Source organism: Pteropus medius, unplaced genomic scaffold, assembly GCF_902729225.1.
Source record: "Pteropus medius unplaced genomic scaffold, Ma_sr-lr_union100, whole genome shotgun sequence".
NCBI classification, from domain to species: domain Eukaryota; kingdom Metazoa; phylum Chordata; class Mammalia; order Chiroptera; family Pteropodidae; genus Pteropus; species Pteropus medius.
Genome location: NW_024340849.1, coordinates 45,064,646 through 45,084,358, shown reverse-complemented (window position 1 = coordinate 45,084,358; position 19,713 = coordinate 45,064,646). Strand labels below are relative to the sequence as shown.

Genomic DNA, 19,713 nt, shown 5'->3' with positions numbered 1-19,713 from the left:
GTGTATATAATTACATGTGCATATGGGATGTATGTGCTTGGGTGTCTACATGTGTACATGCTTGTAAAGATGCAGGTATGAGTCCACTTGTGTATGTGTGCCCAGGTGTGCCTATGCAGAGTATACATACATATATATGCTGATAGATGGCTGGGGGACTGGGTTCTAGGGTGAAAAAGTGTTTGCTTTCAAATGTATACCTGATTTAAAATTTTGGCCAAGTATTTTATTTCTTTTAAAAGTTAAATTTTATAAGCCTGAACAAAAAGAAAGATAGAGAACTGTGGTCAAGAAATGGTAGTGAGGAATAAGGAGTAGCGTTTAATCTAATTTCCAAATTTTAAATATTTTGAAGGTATAAACAGCCTCTGCTTAAGAGGACTGAAGGGGGTTACTGCCTCCAGAGAATAGGCAGGTTTCAATTAAAGTAAAGTGGAAGAGGGAATGTTTAAAGAAAGGTTGGAGGAATTTGTTGATCCTTGAGTTGGAATTTCAGAAAGTACAGGGAACATGCTGGGAAGAGATGAGGTGCAGTGAAGCATTCACTCAACAGAAAAGATATGCAGGGTAGTGTAGGGATGAGAATGCTGGGGAAAGCAGATGACCTGTAAGGATTGTGCTTTGGGAAGTAACTAAAATAATATGAATAGAGAATGTCTAATTCAGAGAGCTACTTAGAGGAAGGCCTAGAAGTGAGGCCCAAGGTAGAGAAAGAGTCCTATCTACATTTCTGTTACCCATGGCAAGCATGTGGCTATTTTTGCTAGCAATGAGCAAACAAGCAGCTGCTCCTTCTCTCAGGGAGTATGTGGGGGATGTAGAAAGGGTGTGGGAGGAATGTGACCTATGCACGTCCATTGGAATAGGCTTAAAGTACATGCTTAAAAGAGAATGAGAGGGAGGATATCAGGAAAAATGGCCAAATGGGTAGGTCCAATGTCTATCCCTCCACAGAAACATCAAAAACTCAAGCAAAAACTGCCAGAGTCAACTTTGTCAGAACTCTGAGAAACAGACAAAAGTTTATAGCTACCAAGAGACACCTGAATCAAGAAAAAGGTAACTTAAAAATGGTAGAAAAACTGTGTATTTTGGGTTGCCTTTGCGACCCCCACCCCCACTCTCCAACATGATAGCAGTCTGGAAGAACATAGCCCACATTCCAAGTGCGGGACCCTAGTCCCTGGTTCTGGAAGGAGTACAGCAGACCTTATTATCAAAAAATTATGCTGTTCTAACCCATCTGGGGCTACCTGAAGAATCGATGCAAGGTGGTTGCCTTTGTTTCCTCTAACTCACAGGTAAAGTTAACTACATTTGTAAATAGAAAATTCAGTATTAACATACTTTGGGTTTGTAACTCCTATTTTTTTTAATTATATGATTTAAAAGGCAAGTACATAAAACAAAAATTATAAACCTGTATTAATGGGCACAAAAAGGATATAATATAAAATAAAGATAATAATATAAATACATAAATAACTAAAATAATATAAAGATGTAATTTTTGTCAATAATAATGTAAGAGGGAGAGATGAAGATGCATAGGAGTAGGGTATTTGTAGATTATTAAACTACGTTGGTATTATTCACACTAGGTTGTTGTAAGTTTGTGTTAATTTTAATTCTATGGTTACCACTAAAAATAAATTTAAAAGATATAGAAATGAAAGGAAGGGAATCAAAATGGTATAGTACAAAAATTAAACTAAATTTTAATAAGTCAGTAAAGTGGGAATCAAGGAATGTAAAAAACAGACATACAGAAAAGAGAGCTAAATGGGAGAAGCAAATTCTTCCATATCAATAATTACTTAAATATAAATGGATTAAACTCTCCAATCAAAAGACAGAGATTAGCAGATTGGACGACTAAAACATGACTCACTTATATGATGTCTACAAGAGACTCACATAGGATAAGACAAAATGTTGGAAAGTAAAACTATGAAAAAGTATATTCCCAGCAAATGGTAAACAAAAGAAAGCTAAAGTAGTAATATTAATATCAGACAAAATAGACTTAAAGTCAAAAAAGTTTACAAAAGACAACTAAAGACATTACTTTTTCATAAAAATTTCAATCGAACTAAAATATATAATAACTATAAACATATATGCACTTAACAATAGAGCCCCCAAACACATTAAACTAAAATTGAAGGATTAAAGAAAGACGGTTCTAGACTAATATTTGAAGACTTAATACTTCGCTTTTAATAATGGATGAAACAACTAGCTAGAAGATTAGTAAGGAAGTAGAGTACCTGGAAAACATTATAAACCAATTAGACCTAACAGTCATGCACTGAATAGTCTACCAAAAAGAGCACAATGAATATTTTCCAGGATAGACCATATGCAAGCCCACAAAATAAGTCTCAATAAATTTCAAAAGATTGAAATTATACAAAATATATTCTCAGAACACAATGGAATGAGATAGACATCAATAACAAGGCAAATTGGAAAATTCACAAATAAATGGAATTAAATAGCATACTCTCAAACAACCAGTGGGTCGGAGAAGAAGTCACAAAGGAAATCACAAAGTACAAATGAAATAAATGAAAATGAAACATAATATAGCAAAATTTATAGGCTAAAGTGAAAGCAGTGCTTAGAGGGAAGTTTGTAGGTATAAATGTATAAATTAAACAAGAAGAAAGATCTTAAGTCAATAACTTAAATTATACCGTTAGGAACCAAAAAAAAAAAATAATCCCAAAGCTAGTAGAAGTAAAGAATAATAAAGATTAGAATGGAGCCAAAAGAAATAGAATATCAGTAGAGAAAATTAACAGAAACAAAAGTTGGTTCTTCAAATATATCAACAAAATTGACAAACTTTTAGCTAGTCTAAGGGAAGAGAAGAGAAATCTAAACAACTAAAACCAGGATTGAAAGTGAGGGCCTTATTATCAACCTTATAGAAAAACAAATGATCATAAGAGATTACTGTAAATAATTATACCTCAAAAAGTTTGATAACCTACATATTGATAAATTCCTAGAAACATATAAACTTAAACTGATTCAAGAAAAAATAAAAATCTGAAAATTTCTTTAACTGATAAAGAGATTGAATCTATAATCAAAAGCCTCCATGGCTTCACTGGCAAATTTCACCAAATATTTAAGGAAGAGTTCACATCAATTCTTTTCAAATTGATCCAGATTATAGACTAGGAGAGAACACTTCCTAACTTATTGTAAGAGGCTAGTATTATTCTGATACCAAAGGCATTACAAGAAAACTACAGACAAATATCCATTATCAATATAGATGCAAAAACTCTCAAGAAAATATTAGGAAACTAAATTCAACAGTATATTAAAAGGGTTATATACCATGATTTTATGGTATGACTTAAGAAATTCAATCAGTGAAACACACCACATTAATAGAATGAAGAAAAAAAAGAAACACATGATTTTCTCAATGGATGTAGAAAAAGCATTTGAAAAATCTAGCAGCCTTTCATGATAAAAACTAGGACTAGAAGAGAACTTTCTCAAGATTGTAAAGGGCATTTATTAAAAAACCCACAGCTAACTTTATGTTCAAAGGTAAAAGGTAGAAAACCCTTATGTAGGCCCCAGGACTGGCTGACACAATTCAGGCTTGGGGCTAAGGACATGATCCCAGATCCATGGTACATTAGACGCAGTAGTGCGCCTGCGCCCAGCTTATGTAAGAATGAATCAGCTTGCTACACCACGCATGTGTGGCAGAATGTCACTATTGTTCTCTGGCCTATGTAAGCCCGTGTTGTCTCCGCAATAAAGGCTTGCAGTCTCGTCCTCATGTCAGCTCCTCGTGCGTTTTTTCAATTGGACTTCTCACTGCCAAAACATTCCCTTCTTGATCAGCTTGGCACTGACACCCTAAGATCAGAATCAAGGCAAAGATGCCCACTTTCGCTACTGCTTTTTGAGTTTGTACTGGGAGTTCTAGCCAAGGAAATTAGGCTAGTTAAAAAAATAAAATTCATCTAAATTAGAAAAGAAGAAGTAAAGCTATTCCTATTTTTAGTTGACATGATCCTTTACATAGAAACACACACACACACACACACACACACACACACACTGGAGCCCTGCTAGAGCTATTAAATGTATGTAACGAAGTTGAGGGGACAAGAGCAACATGCAAAAATCAATTGTGTTTCAATTCAACAACAATGAACAATCTAAAAGGGCAAATTAAGAAAAATGATTCCTTTCCAATAGCATCTAAAAGAGTAAATGGTTAAAAATAAATTTAACCAAGGAGGTGAAAGACGTGTATGCGGAAAACATAGCTGAAAGAAATTAAATAAGTAAGTAAATGGAAAGGTGTGTTTGTTTATGGGTAATAAGGCAATATTAAGATAGTGATACTACCCAAAGTAATCGACAGATTCAATACAATCCCTACCAAAATTCCAATGACCTTTTGTTTGCATATATGGAAAAGTCAATTTTCAAACTGATATGAAATTGAAAGAGATTAAATAGCCAAAACAAGTTTTAAAAAGAAAAATAAATTTGGAAAACTCACACTTCTTGATTTCAAAACTTATGACAAATCTACAGGAATCAAAACAGCGTGATACCAACATAGAGACAGATATATAAACTAATGAAATAGGATTGAGAATCCAGAAATAAACTCTCACATCTGTGGTCAATTGATTTTCAACAAGGGTGCCAAGACAATTCAGTGGAGAAATAATAGTCTTTTCAACAGAAGGTGTCAGATGACGGGATAACTACATGCAAAAGAAACAAGTTGGACCTCTGTCTCATACAATATACAAAAACTAACTTGGAATGGGTCCAGGACCTAAATTTAAGAGCTAAAATTATAAAACTCACAGAAGAAAATATAGGATGAAATTTCTATTACATTGGATTTAGAAATAATTTCTGAATATGAAAAATAAAAACATGGGCAACAAAACAAAATCTAAAGCTGAATTCATCATCAAAATTAAAAAATATGCATATCAAATGACATTATCAAGAAAGTGAATAGTCAACCTAAAGAATAGGACCAAATATTTGCAAATCATATATCTGATAAGGATTTGACATCTAGAACATATTAAGAACTCTTACAACTCAAGAACAGTAAACAACCTATTTAAAAAATGAGCAAAGAACTTGAAGAGACATTTCTCCAAAGAATACATATAGATGGTCAAAAATTACATTCAAAGGCTCTCAACATCATTAGTCATTAGAGAAATGCAAATCCAAATCTCAGAAATACCACTTCACACCCACTAGGATGGACATAACAACAAAAACAACAACAAAAACTAGAAAATAAAAAGTATTGCCAGAATGTGGAGAAATTACAACCTTTATACATTACTAGTGGGAATGCAAAGTGGTTTAGCCACTATGGAAAACAGTTTGGCAGTTCCTCAAAAAGTTAAATATAGAATGACCATATGACTCATCGTACTCCTAGATATATACCCTAAATAAAAATAGATATTTAAACAAATACTTATACATGAAGTCTCACAGCAGCATTTCACAATAGCCAAAAGATGGAAATAACCCTAGTGTCTATCAATGGATGAATGTACAAATAACATGTGGTATATCCATACAATGGAATATTATTTGGCCATAAAAAGGAATAAAACATGAATCCATGATACGATGTGAATGAATCTTAAAAATATTATGCTAAATGAAAGAAGCCAGACACAATAGCGCCGTTATTGTGCGATTCTATTTGTATAAATATACAGAAAAGATAAACCCATTGAGACAGAAAGTCAATTAGTGGTTGCCAGGATCTGGGGAGAGGGGAGGATAAGGAAGAACTCTTTAAAGGGTATTCTTTTTTGGTGATGAATGTGTTTGGAACTAGATATAGGTGGTGGTTGCACAACATAGTAAACATACCAAATGCCACTTAATTGTTCACTTTAAAACAGTGAATTTTATGTTATGTGAATAAAATAGAGAGAATAGGAAGAAAAGAAATTGGAAGCAATGAACTTAGACAACTTTTTAAGAGTTTTATTGTAGATGGGAGAGAAGAAACAGAAATGTAGCTATGGGAGAAGAGGCATTAGTAAAACGTTTTTTCTTTTGTTTTGAGATGGAAAAATATTTTAAATATATTTCTTTGCTGATGAGATTGTCCACCTGACAGCTGATAACACAGAAAAGAGAGATAAGAATTACTGGAAAGACTTCCTTGAGTAAACAAAGAGGATGGCTTTCGCTCCAACAGAAATTTACCCTTAATGATATCTGAAAGGGTATCCCCTAAAGTGAGGCAGCCTTGGGCAAACTAAAGGATAAATTGAACTTAATCTACATTGTATAGAAAAGAGGTAAGTACCATAAAGTGTACAAAATATGTATGCATGGCAGTGTTGTTTTGGAGTTACTCATTCCTTCTGATTAGGGCATTGCTAAATCCTCAGGCCAACATGGGCAGGGAAAATATCTTTTCAGGACTTTTTTTTCCCCTTTCCTGGATCTGCAGAGTTTATTGGTCTCCTTTCCTAGCTCATACTGGTTGACATCCATCTCAAACCAGTCCTCATTAAATGGCTACCACCTATTAATACAAACTGTGTTGAGCTTTCGACTCTTTTTATTTCAATCTAAGTCTTCAAAGTTCAGAGACTTTTGGTTCCAGCTATATAGATTTTTTCACAGAATTTCTATTACTATCAATTTTCAGTTCCCATGACATTTTAGACATCATGTGATATATATAACTCGAAAGATGTGACTTTATCTAATATGAATGCCCTCTGTAGATGTCTTCTGCAAAATACCTGCTGTCACTGAATTATTTTTACAAAACGTCTTCCTCAGCAAATTGGGGAATGCTGGGTTACAGCTCTCTTTGGAGTTAAGAGGGTATCATCCTCAAGCTTCAGTGCTATCTTAAAGATTTCTCAAGCCTTTAATTTTCAGATGATCTTTCACTATGTCTACTTCCCATATCTGTCTAACATACATCTCTTGACTATAGGAATTAATTTTTTAATTTCTCTGTTTACAGTTTCTTGAGAATTCGCTGAAATTATGCCTTTACGTGGCAGGTTTTACCTATAGACACCCTAAAGAGCTTGCCCTGAGCAGATACTATACTTTGTCATTTTCTAGATATAATTTTGGGGACACTGTCTCCTCAGGACCCAAAGGAATGCTTAGTTACCATCTTCTTATACGTTAGTGATATGGGAATTCAATCAGAGCTTAATGATTTCAAACTACTTATTGTCATGATGCCCGTTTGAAACCAAAAATGCTATCAGTTTTCTTCTCTATCATATAGGTTAACTACATAGAAAAAGAACTAGCACATAAAATATTCTTTAATTGGAGGGGGAGAAATTCTATGCAGAAAAAAAGCTAAAACTGGAGTACGTACTTTAATACTATAGTATATGCCAGGAAGTCAGACTTTTTTAATTGCATAAAAATAAGTTCAAGGAAAAACCTCATGTTCCTAATTTTAACCAGGGCGAGTATAGTGACTCAATTCTAATAAGAATCCGGATATCACTTGATTCTAATTAATTTTGTCATTAACATTTTGCTTGGGAAACAAACATTTATTTTCCTAGTCTACATGGCTCACAGGAACACTCCACGGGATTCTACAAGAGTACAGAGATTGGTTCTGATTACACCTTGAAGATCCTATACCAGATTTAATCATACAACTAATTAGAAAGATAATTAACAAATTGTTATTAGCCCCACATAAAATACAGCTAAAAATAACTCTCACTTTTTATTGTGACTAAACTCTAAGGTTCCCTATCCGTTGATTTGTTTTTTTGATCTGATTGAGTAAACCAAAACTAAATGCAAAAATTGAGTGTAAGCACAGTATTCTAAGAGAGTATTGTTTATAGGACATGTAGAACTGTGAGTCAACAGTCTGGTGATCTAAGATCATCCACATTTAATATTAAATATTAAGATTATAGGATTGTATGTTTTATTTAGCCATAAGCTGAATAACTGTTTCATTCTCCTCTGTTTTCATATGACACAAAAAAAGAATCTAAGATCATTCTAAGGTACAAACCCAAAGTCTTACTGCATGAGACAAGAGCTACGGTAGACCAGCTATGACATTGATCTTACCTCAATCCCATTAAGTGGTTGTCCCTGGATGGATATAAAAACGGCGCCCTGATAGATCTTCAGTGTTCACAAAATTGGCTCTGAAACATTTCCTTTTAACTCGATCATCTAATATGGGCTGAATGTTTGTGTGCCCATGCCCCTGCCAATTTATACGTTAAATCTAACTCCAAATGTGATGGTATTTAGGGATAGGCCTTTGGGAGGTAAATAGGTCATGGAGATGGAGCCCTCATGATTGGGATTAATGTCTTTTATAAGAAGAGACCAGAAAGCTGACTCTCTCTCTCTGTCATGTGGGAACACAGCAAGAAGGCAGCACTCTGTAAACCATAAAGAGGACCCTTACCTGACACTGAATCGGTCAGTACCTTGATCTTGGACTTCCCAGCCTCCAGAACTGTGAGAAATAAATTTCTGTTGCTGACAAGCCACTCCATGTGTGGCATTTTGTTATAGCAGCCTGAGCTAAATGATCTTCCCTCCTTCACTTTTTTTAAATTCTCACTTTTGACCTTAGCTGATTTTATATTCTCATGTCTACATAACTAAAACAGCATGATAGACTAATTTTCTACCTTTCCAGTTCTTGCTCTTTGGTTTGTTTTATTTGGAATACAAATATGACTACTAAAACAAAGGTTAAAACAACAGTGCTTCAACAAGATAGGACTGTATGTCTAGCTCATATAATTGTGACTGCAAATAGCTTGGAACTGATAAGGTGCCTCCATGGTGCTGAGGAGCTAGATTTCTTGCTTGTTGTTCTGTTCTCCTCAACACATGGCTTCCAATTTATGGTATACAATGGCACTCCTTGCTTCTACTTCTGCCCAGCCAGTGGGGAGAGGAAAAGAGAAAATGAAAAACATCTCCCTTTCCCATTAGGCACACAACTCTGAAGTTGCATGCATTGCTTCAAATCACGTTTCATTGGCTAGAATTTTGTTTCATGGCCACCTATGGTTACAAGGGAACGAGGAGATGTAGTCTTTATCTGGCCTGGACAGCTGCGGGCCCAGCTTAAATTTGGGCTAAAGGAAGAAAGAATGGACAACTGGAGACACTGGTAGTCTCAAACACAGATTCCATTTCCTAGTTTTATTGAAAACTATCCTTTAGGAGCAGCTTCTCCATGGATGGGTATTTCCAATTTAAGCTCATTTTTGGGCTCAGCTCTGGGATTCCTACACCTGTACTTCCCTCACCTATATCCTATAACAGGTGTAACCAGATCTGACAGGCATAGTCTCAACACAGAATAGGTGGATCACTGATAAGAGGGCATGATCTAATTATGAAGAATATCTTCACATACACTCTGACATTTCTGTCTTGGACATTCAAATGCGTGATAGCTTCCCTGGTGGGAATACAGCCAAGCAAACATCTTTTGGCAAACTTGCTTTGCCGGATAATTACATCATGAACTCTTTAGGGTCAAGACCTCACAAAGTGGCCTTGATGGGCCTTGTTTGGGCCACCGAATGGAAATGTACTAACAGTTGTCTAGGAACTGACTGCTTCAAGGGCTTCCTATCGCCTGAATTGTGCTTAGAGCAAGAGTACAGCTGCCAATTTAAATCTCATTGGAGTGGGAATGTTTGATGTTTCTAAAAGGTTAAGAAGCCCTTTCATGAAGGCTATGAGATCACCTAATTCCAAAAGTGCTTGGGCTTTGCCTAGTAGTAAAATTTAGAAATGAGAATCCATGGACCTTTCAATAAAATTAAATGTAGCTATTACAGAAACTTTTATTCCCAGGCCATAATCACCAGGTTATAATCAAAACTTAATAGACTTTCCAGATTCTTTCTTGGGAACCTCATTGTGGCCAATATTTTCTTTCTTAGGAATGCCTTGAGGTATACTGAAAAAGGAGGATAGCTAGAAATAGGCCTCAAAGTGCTGTTCATGAGACTATCGATAAGGCTAAGTGTCCTCATTTAAAAAGAACTCCAGAATATGCCACACACACTAAGAAGTCCTAAAATAAACTAGGAGAACTGGTTCCAAATTGATCCTCATATGTGCAAAGACAGGGTTATTAGTAACCATCAGAGCTCTGTCTTTACTCATATTGCTTTATTTATTCTAATCTAACACTCTATATTTTTTTATTTGTTTGTTTTGCTTTTTTTTCATTTAGGCCAAAACAATTTTAAATATGTGTACCCAGGCATACTCTCTAGTTAGTTTCAATTATATATAAAAACTTTTTTAAGTATAATTTTTAAAATTGATTACTGCTTGTATATATGGATACTATTAATTTTAGTATACTTACTTTGTATGTAATCACTTCATTTAATTTTTTAAGTTTTCATTGTTCAGTTGATTCTTTTGCCACTTCTAGGCTTAAAATTACATCATCTATACAGCGGACCCCAACCTTTTTGGCACCAGGGACCAGTTCTCCTGTGAGAATCTAATGCCTGATGATTTGAGGTGGAGCTGAGGCGGTGATGCTAGCACTGGGGAGTGGCTGCAAATACAGATGAAGCTTCACTCACCTCCTGTGTGGCCCCATACCTAAAAGGCCACAGACTGGAACAGATCCACAGCCTGGGAGGTTGGGGGCCCCTGACTACAAGGTATAATAATTTTATCTTTTTCTTGTCTATACCTATGCATCTAATTTTTGTTTCATGATCTCATTATATTGTTAAAGGCTACCTAAAATATTAAATAGTAATCATATATTGGGCTCCTTTATTTTATTCTGGATTTTCATGGGACTGTTTCTAGTTCTTACCTTAAGTACGATGTTCCATTCTGATTTAAACTACATAGTCTTCGTCATTGTGAGAAAGTATCTTTTCATTCTCATTTCTATCCATGATTTTATTAGGAATAGGTACTGATGTTGATCAAATTCCTTTTTAGTATCTATCACAATTATTATTTAAAAGTTCAGTCCATTGGTGTGATATACCAATATTTAAGCATCTTCTAAAACTAAACTTTCCTTCCATACTTGAGATGATTTTGGGCACGAGAGAGCTTATGATATGGTGTTGCATTAGTCACTGGTATTACATGAAAGACGTTCACATCTATGTCGATGCCAGTTTTCTTTGGGAAATAGGAATTTGAACAGCATATTAAACAAGTGAGCTTTTTATAAGACCACAAACTGGTCAACATAAAATGGGAAACAGGATTAATGAAGGACATATTCATGGCGTTGCAGCAAGCACCATCTGATTCAGTGCTCTGATTCAGCGGCCCCAGGAGACCGGAGTGAGAAAAGATGCTGTCTGCGCTCTTCTGGAGCCTGGGTCAGGCGCTTCGATGTCAGATCTCAGGCATCTGGCCCTGCCACACTCTGCTGAAGCAGAGCATGAGAGGACGATGAAGCAGAACGACAGAACCTTGGTGTTCTGCTTGTGGAACTGCTTGATGATCAGTTTGGGATCTGTGCTGCCTTGGGCGTTCTGCATGGTAATCAGTCGTCCTCTGGCAGGATGCGGCTTCTGAAGATTTAGCTTTGGTGTGCGCACTCTGGGCATACGTGGAGACATATGTCATCTATACAGGGCCTTGTGGTTGGCAGCCTGAAGCTGGGCTGTGAATTATGATTCTTCTAGCAACAGTTCTAGAGTTTCTCAAATTTACTTAGAAAATGCTGCCCTGGAGAGAGGGGTTGGGAAGCTTTCTCTCAGGAGGTCCCTCCAGGGAGACATTTAGTTTGTTCTGTAGTCATTTAATAGGTTAAAAAAAAAAATGCTTGCTAAAAGAAAGGTAGGAAAGGAGGGAGAAACCATTTCCCTTAAATTGAAATTCCACGGTGGCTCTTGAAATTATCTATTAAATACTAAGGACAATGGCAGCTAAGGAATAAAATATTCCTTAGTGAAAATGCTACCTTCTCGGCCTGTATAAGTTCATTTCTTGGAGACATCACTATGTCTCTGCCAAATTTTGTGTAACAAAAATATTATTAGAGAATGTTATTGAACACACATAAAAATGAAGAACATTATCTTATTTAATTTTCATTTCGACCCATGATTCTATAATTATAATCAGTTGATAAATGACTCAGAAACTCAGATGCATCAATTACATTTCCCTTAGTTACATGGTGAGTAGGTGGGAAAACTTGTATTAAAAAAAGTTGCTTGCTGAGAATGAGGTTATATAAATGGTGAGAGTAAATTAGATTAATCCAATATAGAAATAATGACAACAATAACAACAGAAATCATCACTAATATTTATTGAACCCATGCTTTGGACCAGCTACTGTTCTAACTGCATCAACTCATTTATCTACCAACAACCCACTAAGATCAGGGCAGGGATTACTGCACAACATTGTCACTTGCTCAAGTTCATAGGAATGGAAATATCAGACTTAGGCTTTGATCTGATCTCGTTTTATCAAGCTAATAGTTCGTGAGCCAGGCTCCCCACAATCAGTGTGCTGTGAGCACTTGCTAGTATGTTTTAAGGAAGGAATGAATGCAAAGCAACCAGGTTATGCAACCAGCAATGACAATGATGCTGTTTTCACTTCTGGACTCTATATTTAGGAAGTAACGTGAAGAAATTGGGCTGAAACCAGAAAAAAATACCACCCCCAATCTTAAAGTAATGAAAAAGTAGGTTTGTGAAGAAAACATTATATAAAGTTTGAATTATTGGTTGCATGGAAAAGCCAGTAGAGGAATGACCTGAATGTTTTCAAGTACACGAAGAGCTATGGGAAAAGGTTTGTTTTTTTAAATTACAGTTGACAGTCAATATTTTATATTGGTTTCAAGTGTACAGCATAGTGGTTAGACATTTATATAATTTACAAAGCGATCCTCCCAATAAATCTAATACCCACCTGGCATCATACAAAGTTATTACAATATTATTGATGGTATTTTCTATGCTATAGTTTACATCCTCGTGACTGTTATGTAACTACCAATTTGTACTTGTTAATCCCTTCACATTTTCCACCCAGCCCACAATGCCCCGCCCCCAAGAAAATCTGCCAACTATCAGTTTTTTCTGTGTCTAAGTCTGTTTCTATTTTATTTTGGTTTTTTTTTGATTCCACGTATAAGTGGAATCATATAATATTTGTCTTTCTCTGTCTGACTTACTTCACTTTGCATAATAACCTCTAGGTCCATCATCTTGTCACAAATGGTTAAGATTTCATTCTTTTTTATGGCTAATATTCCATTATATATATATATATATGTATATATATATTATTTCTTCTTTATCCATTTATCTATTGATGGGCTCTTAGATTGCTTCCGTATCTTGGCTATTGTAAATACTGCTGCAATGAACATAGGAGTGCATATATCTTTTTGAATTAGTGTTTTGTACTTCTTCAGATAAATACCCATAAGTGGAATTGCTGGGTCATAAGGTAGTTCTGTTTTCAATTTTTGAGGAATCTCCATACCGTTTTCTATAGTGGCTGCACCAATTCGCAATCCCACCAACAATGCACAAGGGTTCACTTTTCTCCACACCCTCACCAACACTTGTTTTTGTTGATTTATTGATGATGGCCAATCTGACAGGTGCGAAGTGATATTTCATTGTGGTTTTAATCTGTGTTTCTCTGATGATTAGTGACATTGAGCATCTTTTTTATATGTTTATTCGCCATCTATATGTCCTCTTTTGAGAAATGTCTCTTCAGGTCCTCTGCCCAGGACTGTTATGTTTTTTTTTTTGGTGTTGAGTAGTATGAGCTCTTCATAAATTTTGGATATTAACCCCTTATTGGATGTATCATTGATAAATATCTTCTTCCATCCAGTAGGTTTTCTTTTTCTTTTTATGGTTTCTTTTGCTGTGCAAAATTTTTTGTTTGATGTGGTCCCATTTGTTTAGTTTTTCTTTTGTGTCCCTTGCCTGATAGGGTATATAAGGAAAGAAAAATATTACTAAGAGCAATACAGCAAAGAGTTTTGACTAAGTGATAAGCCATTTCTGCAAAAAACATATTAGAAGAAATAGACATCCTTAAAAGAAGAGTTAGATAAGATCTAAAGTAATACTTACTGACAGTTAAGAGAGAACCGCTGGAAAATCTGCAAAAGGACATAGGAGAATTTATGAGAATTCCAGATGGTTAAAGTGTCATTTTGTCAAAGATTTGGACAAATGAGTGGTTTACACGTGTTCTCTCTGCAGCTCCAGCAGTTAATTTACTCTTTCAATCTTTATTGAGTATCCACCATGTGCCAGTTACTGGGTGAGCTGCCTGGTTACAGTAGCAAGGGGAAATGGATGTGGGTTCTGCCTTCGTAGAATTTACAGTCTAATGGGGCAGACAGATAAAAAATCAAATCATCTCCTCATAATAAATAGAAAACTGCTTAACTAGATATTTTGATGGCATCCTGCTCTTTCCTTGACCCCCATATCTCCCACAGCCTAGCTGGAAGCCCAGTTATGCTCAGGTCCTCAAGGTAAGCAGGGAGGGAAGAAAATCCAGAAAGTTCCTAGGCTGGCTGCTTTTGTAAAACAAAAATGCAGACCCTCGAAGGCTGAAGATTCCCCAGGGTGGAAGAAGTACAGTGGACCTTTGAACAGTGAGAAGATTCCCCAGGGTGGAGAAAGTACAGTGGACCTTTGAACAGTTTGACTACATGGATTTTTTTCAATAAATGTGAAAATATATTTACTCTTCTTTATAATTTTCTTAATAACATTTTCTTTTCTCTTGCTTACTTTATTGCAAGAATATAGTACATAACACATATGATATACAAAATATATGATAATCAACTGCTTATGTTATCAGCAAGGCTTCTGATCAATGGTAGGCTGTTAGAAGTTAAATTTTAGGGCATCAAAAGTTATACATGGATTTTTTTTACTGTGTTGGAGGGTTGGCACCCCTAACCATCATGTTGTTTGAGGGGCAACTGTAATTAGTTAGAGTAGATACTCCCCAAACTAGAAAGTGGTTTCCTCAGGTTTCAGGAAAAGAAAGAGAAGGAGAGCGAAAGAATCCTGATAAAGGCAGCAAGACCCCTAGAAATGTGTGGGATCCCAGAAGCAGAGAAGTTCTATGATCCTTACCCCACTGGAGAGTGGTGAGACCACAAGGAGAGAAATATCTTCAGGCAGAATAGCTCCACTTTTTATAGGAACAGGTATTCTTATTAGCCCCACTCTACAGAGAGGAAAATTAAGACACAGAGAGGTTAGGTAATTTGCTCAAGTTTACACAACTGATAGAGGCGGAGATGGAATTTTAACCCAAGCAATTTGACTCCAGAGTTCAAATTCTTAACCATTTTTCTATTGTGCCTCTAAGTAAATAGAGCTTATTCACTTATTCAACCATATTTCTTGACTTCTTACGTGAGTATAGCACTTTTTCGGACACAATCATATCAACATGGTATAGTCATTATTACCTTTCTATAAATTGGATTCTCTAGTAAGTATATGCAATTTCTAACAAATATACAAATAAGGTGATAACTGTTTGTTACACATCTTTGCTAAGAATGAAAGTGACCTTGGCAAATTTTAATTGTCCTGACGTATAAGTTTATATTATATATAATACAATAATCTATACATGGTAGGGTAAAAGTATGTAAAGTATTTACTTTACAACTTTTTTTAGCCCCAGATTCTATATGCTTATTATTTAGTATAATAATTTTTAACCATTAGTAAATAAAAAGTAAATCTCATTATCTTTATCAAGCTATTATTTTTATCTGTGAATTCTTCCTTTTTGCTTTCTTTTGAGAATCTTTGAAACTAGGGCCTACTTGTGACATTTGGTGAATCCTAACATTAGTAATATTTTATAAGCTGGTAAATATTTGTGAGTTGATGTGTTTGTGTGTGAGTATTTACACAGGTAAACAAAACTCTGTGTATATCAGAGGATGAATTAGGGTATGTCAGAGTCACTCATAAATTTTAATGCATTTCTAATATTTGGAATCGCCACTGAAAAACCAGATAAAAAGTAAAGTGGAAAACTGTTTCAATTGCCTGTTTAGTTAGAACCTGAAACATTTATTTCATCTCAAATATATACCTGATTCATAAAAAAAATTAAAAAATATACATAATACATGGACTAAAGTTTTTACATTACTTTGAACAGACAGCTAGTTTGTTTCATTGTTTCTCAGAAGCAGAACACCTCTTCTTGGTAATGAAGCTAGAAAGCAGTTAAATATGGCGCCAAGATTGTATTACACTTTATAATTCACAAAACCATTCACATATATGACTTTGTTTAGGAATAAAACCAGGTCTAACTGGTCAACATAAGGAGCCTCATTTTAAACCTTTGTTCCTCTAAATCCAGTGCTCTTTCTAATGTATTGCAGTCCTTCAGCGAGTTGAGCCACAGCTTTCAAATAATATTTTAATTTGTAGATTAATATTTTGTTGAAAATATCTCTTATCAGCAGAACTGGGAGACCAAAGATTCTCACCATGGGGTTCATACGACTAAGAGGATCCATGGAAGAAGGGATTGGCTCTGTGGTCTTCTTAACATGAAATGCAAATTGAGTTGCGCATATGCAGGCAAGCCTTTATTTGACTAAGTAGCTAGTGGTTTGCAAAACATTCTTAAATCTATGTACTTCCTGCTTCTAAAAGGATAAGACCACTGACTTAGATAGCCCCAATTCAGTGTTTACTTTTCTAATTTAATAATGTATTTTTTAAAATAAAGATTAAGTGTGACATGGTCATGTTATAAAAAATCATAGATTCTGAATGAATTTATGAAACTATGTGGCCTAAATCTCACTGTTTTGTTTCCTGAATCGTTAGGTGGCTGGGAGATTGAATTTTGGTTCTTACCAATATTTGGAGTAGGAGAATCTCATCATCATTTCTGAAATTCCACTATTTAATATTATTCAGAAGTGGAATTTAAAAGAAGTTTTCCTCATGATCTGGCTCAAAAGCACATCCTAGAAATTGAGGGCACAGATCCTAAAACCAGAAAACTTAGTTTCAAATTTTGTCTCTAGAATTTACTGTGTAAAGATTCCCTGAAGCTTTCTATGCCAAGGTATCCTTTTTTTTTTTTTTAAATTATAGCAAATGCACATAAAACTGATCATTTTTAAGTATACAGTTCAATAGCATTAATTACATTCGTATTGTTGTGCAACCATCGCCACCATCCATCTCCAGAATGTTTTTCATCTTCTCAAACTGAAACTTGGCACCCATTAACAACGCCCCACTCCCCACTCACTTCCTCCAGCCCCTAGTAACTGTCATTTTAGTTTATGTCTCTGTGAATGTGATCAATCTAGATACCTTACTAAAGTGGAATTGTATAGTATAGCAGGTCTTCGAATAATGTCGTTTTGTTCAATGTTGTTTCATTTTAACATTGATGAGATGTTATAGGAACTTAACTCTTGTTTATATCAATTAGCCTATGGTAATATGTCATTATATGTCTTTTCGTAGCAGTTCCAAGGACCTATTGATGACGTTAAGTGAGGACTTACTGCATTTGTTTTTTTGTGACTAACTGGCTTATCTCACTTGGCATAATGTCTCCAAGGTTCATCCATGTTGCAGCATGTGTCAGAAGTTTTCTTCTGAAGGCTGAATTCTATTCCATTGCATATACCACATTTTGCTTATCCATTGATCTGTTGATGGACACTTGGGTTGCTTCTATATTTTGGCTTTCATGAATAATGCTGCCGTGAACACAAGTGCATATATATCTGTTCAAGATACTGCTTTCAATTCTTTTGTGTATATACTAAGAAATGAAATTGCTGGATCAGATAGTAATTCTATTTTTAATTTTTCAAGGAACTATCATACTGTTTTCCACAATTGCTGCACTATTTTACATTCCCACCAGCAATGCTCAGGGTTCCAATTTTTCCACATCCTTGCCAACATTTAGTATTTTTTTTTAAATGATAGTCATCCTAATAGGTGTGAAGGGGTATCTTGTTGTGATGTTAATTTGCATTCCCCTAGTGATTAATGATGTTAAATATCTTTTCACGTACATTTTGGCCATTTATATATCTTCTTGGGAAAATGTCTATTCAAGTTCTTTGCCCATTTATTAATTGGGTTGTTTTATTGTTGTTGAGTTATAGGAATTGTTTATATATTGTGGATATTAATCTCTTACTAAATATATGATTTGCCAATATTTTCTCCCATTCTGTGGGCTAGTCATCCTATTAAAATGAAGATTCTGTAAATCTTCATAGGACTAACAGAATTAGTATTAGTTCCCATGGCTGTTGTAGCAAATTAACACAAACTTGGTGTCTTAAATAACAGAAATTAATTTTTCCATAGTTCCAGATGCCAGAAATCTGAAATCATTATCACTGTTCAAAATTAGGGTGTTGGCAGAGCCACACTCCCTGCAGAGGCTTCAGGAAAAGACCTATTCCTTGCCTCTTCCAGTTTTGGTGGCTGCTGGCACTTCTATCTCTGCCTCCATGGTCACATTGCCTCCGCCTCTTCTGCCTGTGTCAGATTTCCCTCTGTCTTTCCCTTATTAGGACACTTGTGATGGCATTTAGGGCCCATGGTGATAATCCAGGATAATCTCCCTAGCTCAAGACCCTTAATTTAATCAAACCTGTAAAGACTCCTTTTTTGAATAAAGTAACATTTATAGGTTCCAGTCATCAGGACCTGATCTTTTTTTTTTTTTTAATTTTTAATTTTTTTTAGGTGAGGCAACCCTTGGTTGACCTCACAGATTCCAAGAACTTTGTCAGCTTACAATCCTTTATTTTTTATTTTTACGCCCACAGCACCTGGTCTTCCTAGGTGGTCTCCCATCCAACTACTAACCAGGCCTGACCCTGCTTAGCTTCCGAGATCAGACGGGATTGGGCTTGTTCAGAGTGGCATGGCCATAGAGGACCTGATCTCTTTGGGAGGCTATTATCCAGCTTGCTAACGTAGGATTGTTCCGAGGAGTCACAAGGGGATCTATGTTAGCACTCAGCACAGTGCCAGGGCTGTGGTAAGCATGTCATGAGTGTGTGAGTTATTATTATTATTATTATGTGTTCAGTAACAGTGGTGCCGAACTCCATTTGAAAACACCAATGGGACTCTTTTTTGCCATTTCTATTAAATTTTTCTCACAATGAGCAGTGATGCCAGAGGGAACATCCCTAAGCGAGAGCAAGCCTGGGGAAAATCACATGACTCTTATCCATTCCTGTCGAGATGGAGTCTGGTTAAGACTGCTTCAGACCTTGAAGGAGAAACTGCTCTGTAAAGCACAGTCTGAGGGCCGAGCGAAGGCCTGTAACCTGGTGATTAAGTGGGGCAGGGTTTTGGCTTGATATGCACAGGAGTATCTAGTCTCTTATCGTCCCCTGGGACAGTGGACAGTGGCACAACTCAAGGACAAAGGAGTCAGGAAGAAAGAATAGTTTGTATCAGGTTAATCACCGAAATTCACTCTTCTCTACAGACAGGGCTAATATCAAGTGAGCAAAGAAATATGATCATTATAATGATTTTGCTCAATTCGAATTTCCCAAAGAGAAGTAGCAATTATATTTAAATGAAAAAACATATAAAACAAATACTGATTTATGTACATAATATTTAATT

At 35.6% G+C, this 19,713-nt stretch overlaps 1 pseudogene; it reads right to left on the bottom strand.

The window, feature by feature from the left end:
* Positions 1-18,887: 18,887 nt before the first annotated feature.
* LOC120590286 (uncharacterized) lies at positions 18,888-19,006 on the bottom strand (annotated as a pseudogene).
* Positions 19,007-19,713: the final 707 nt, after the last annotated feature.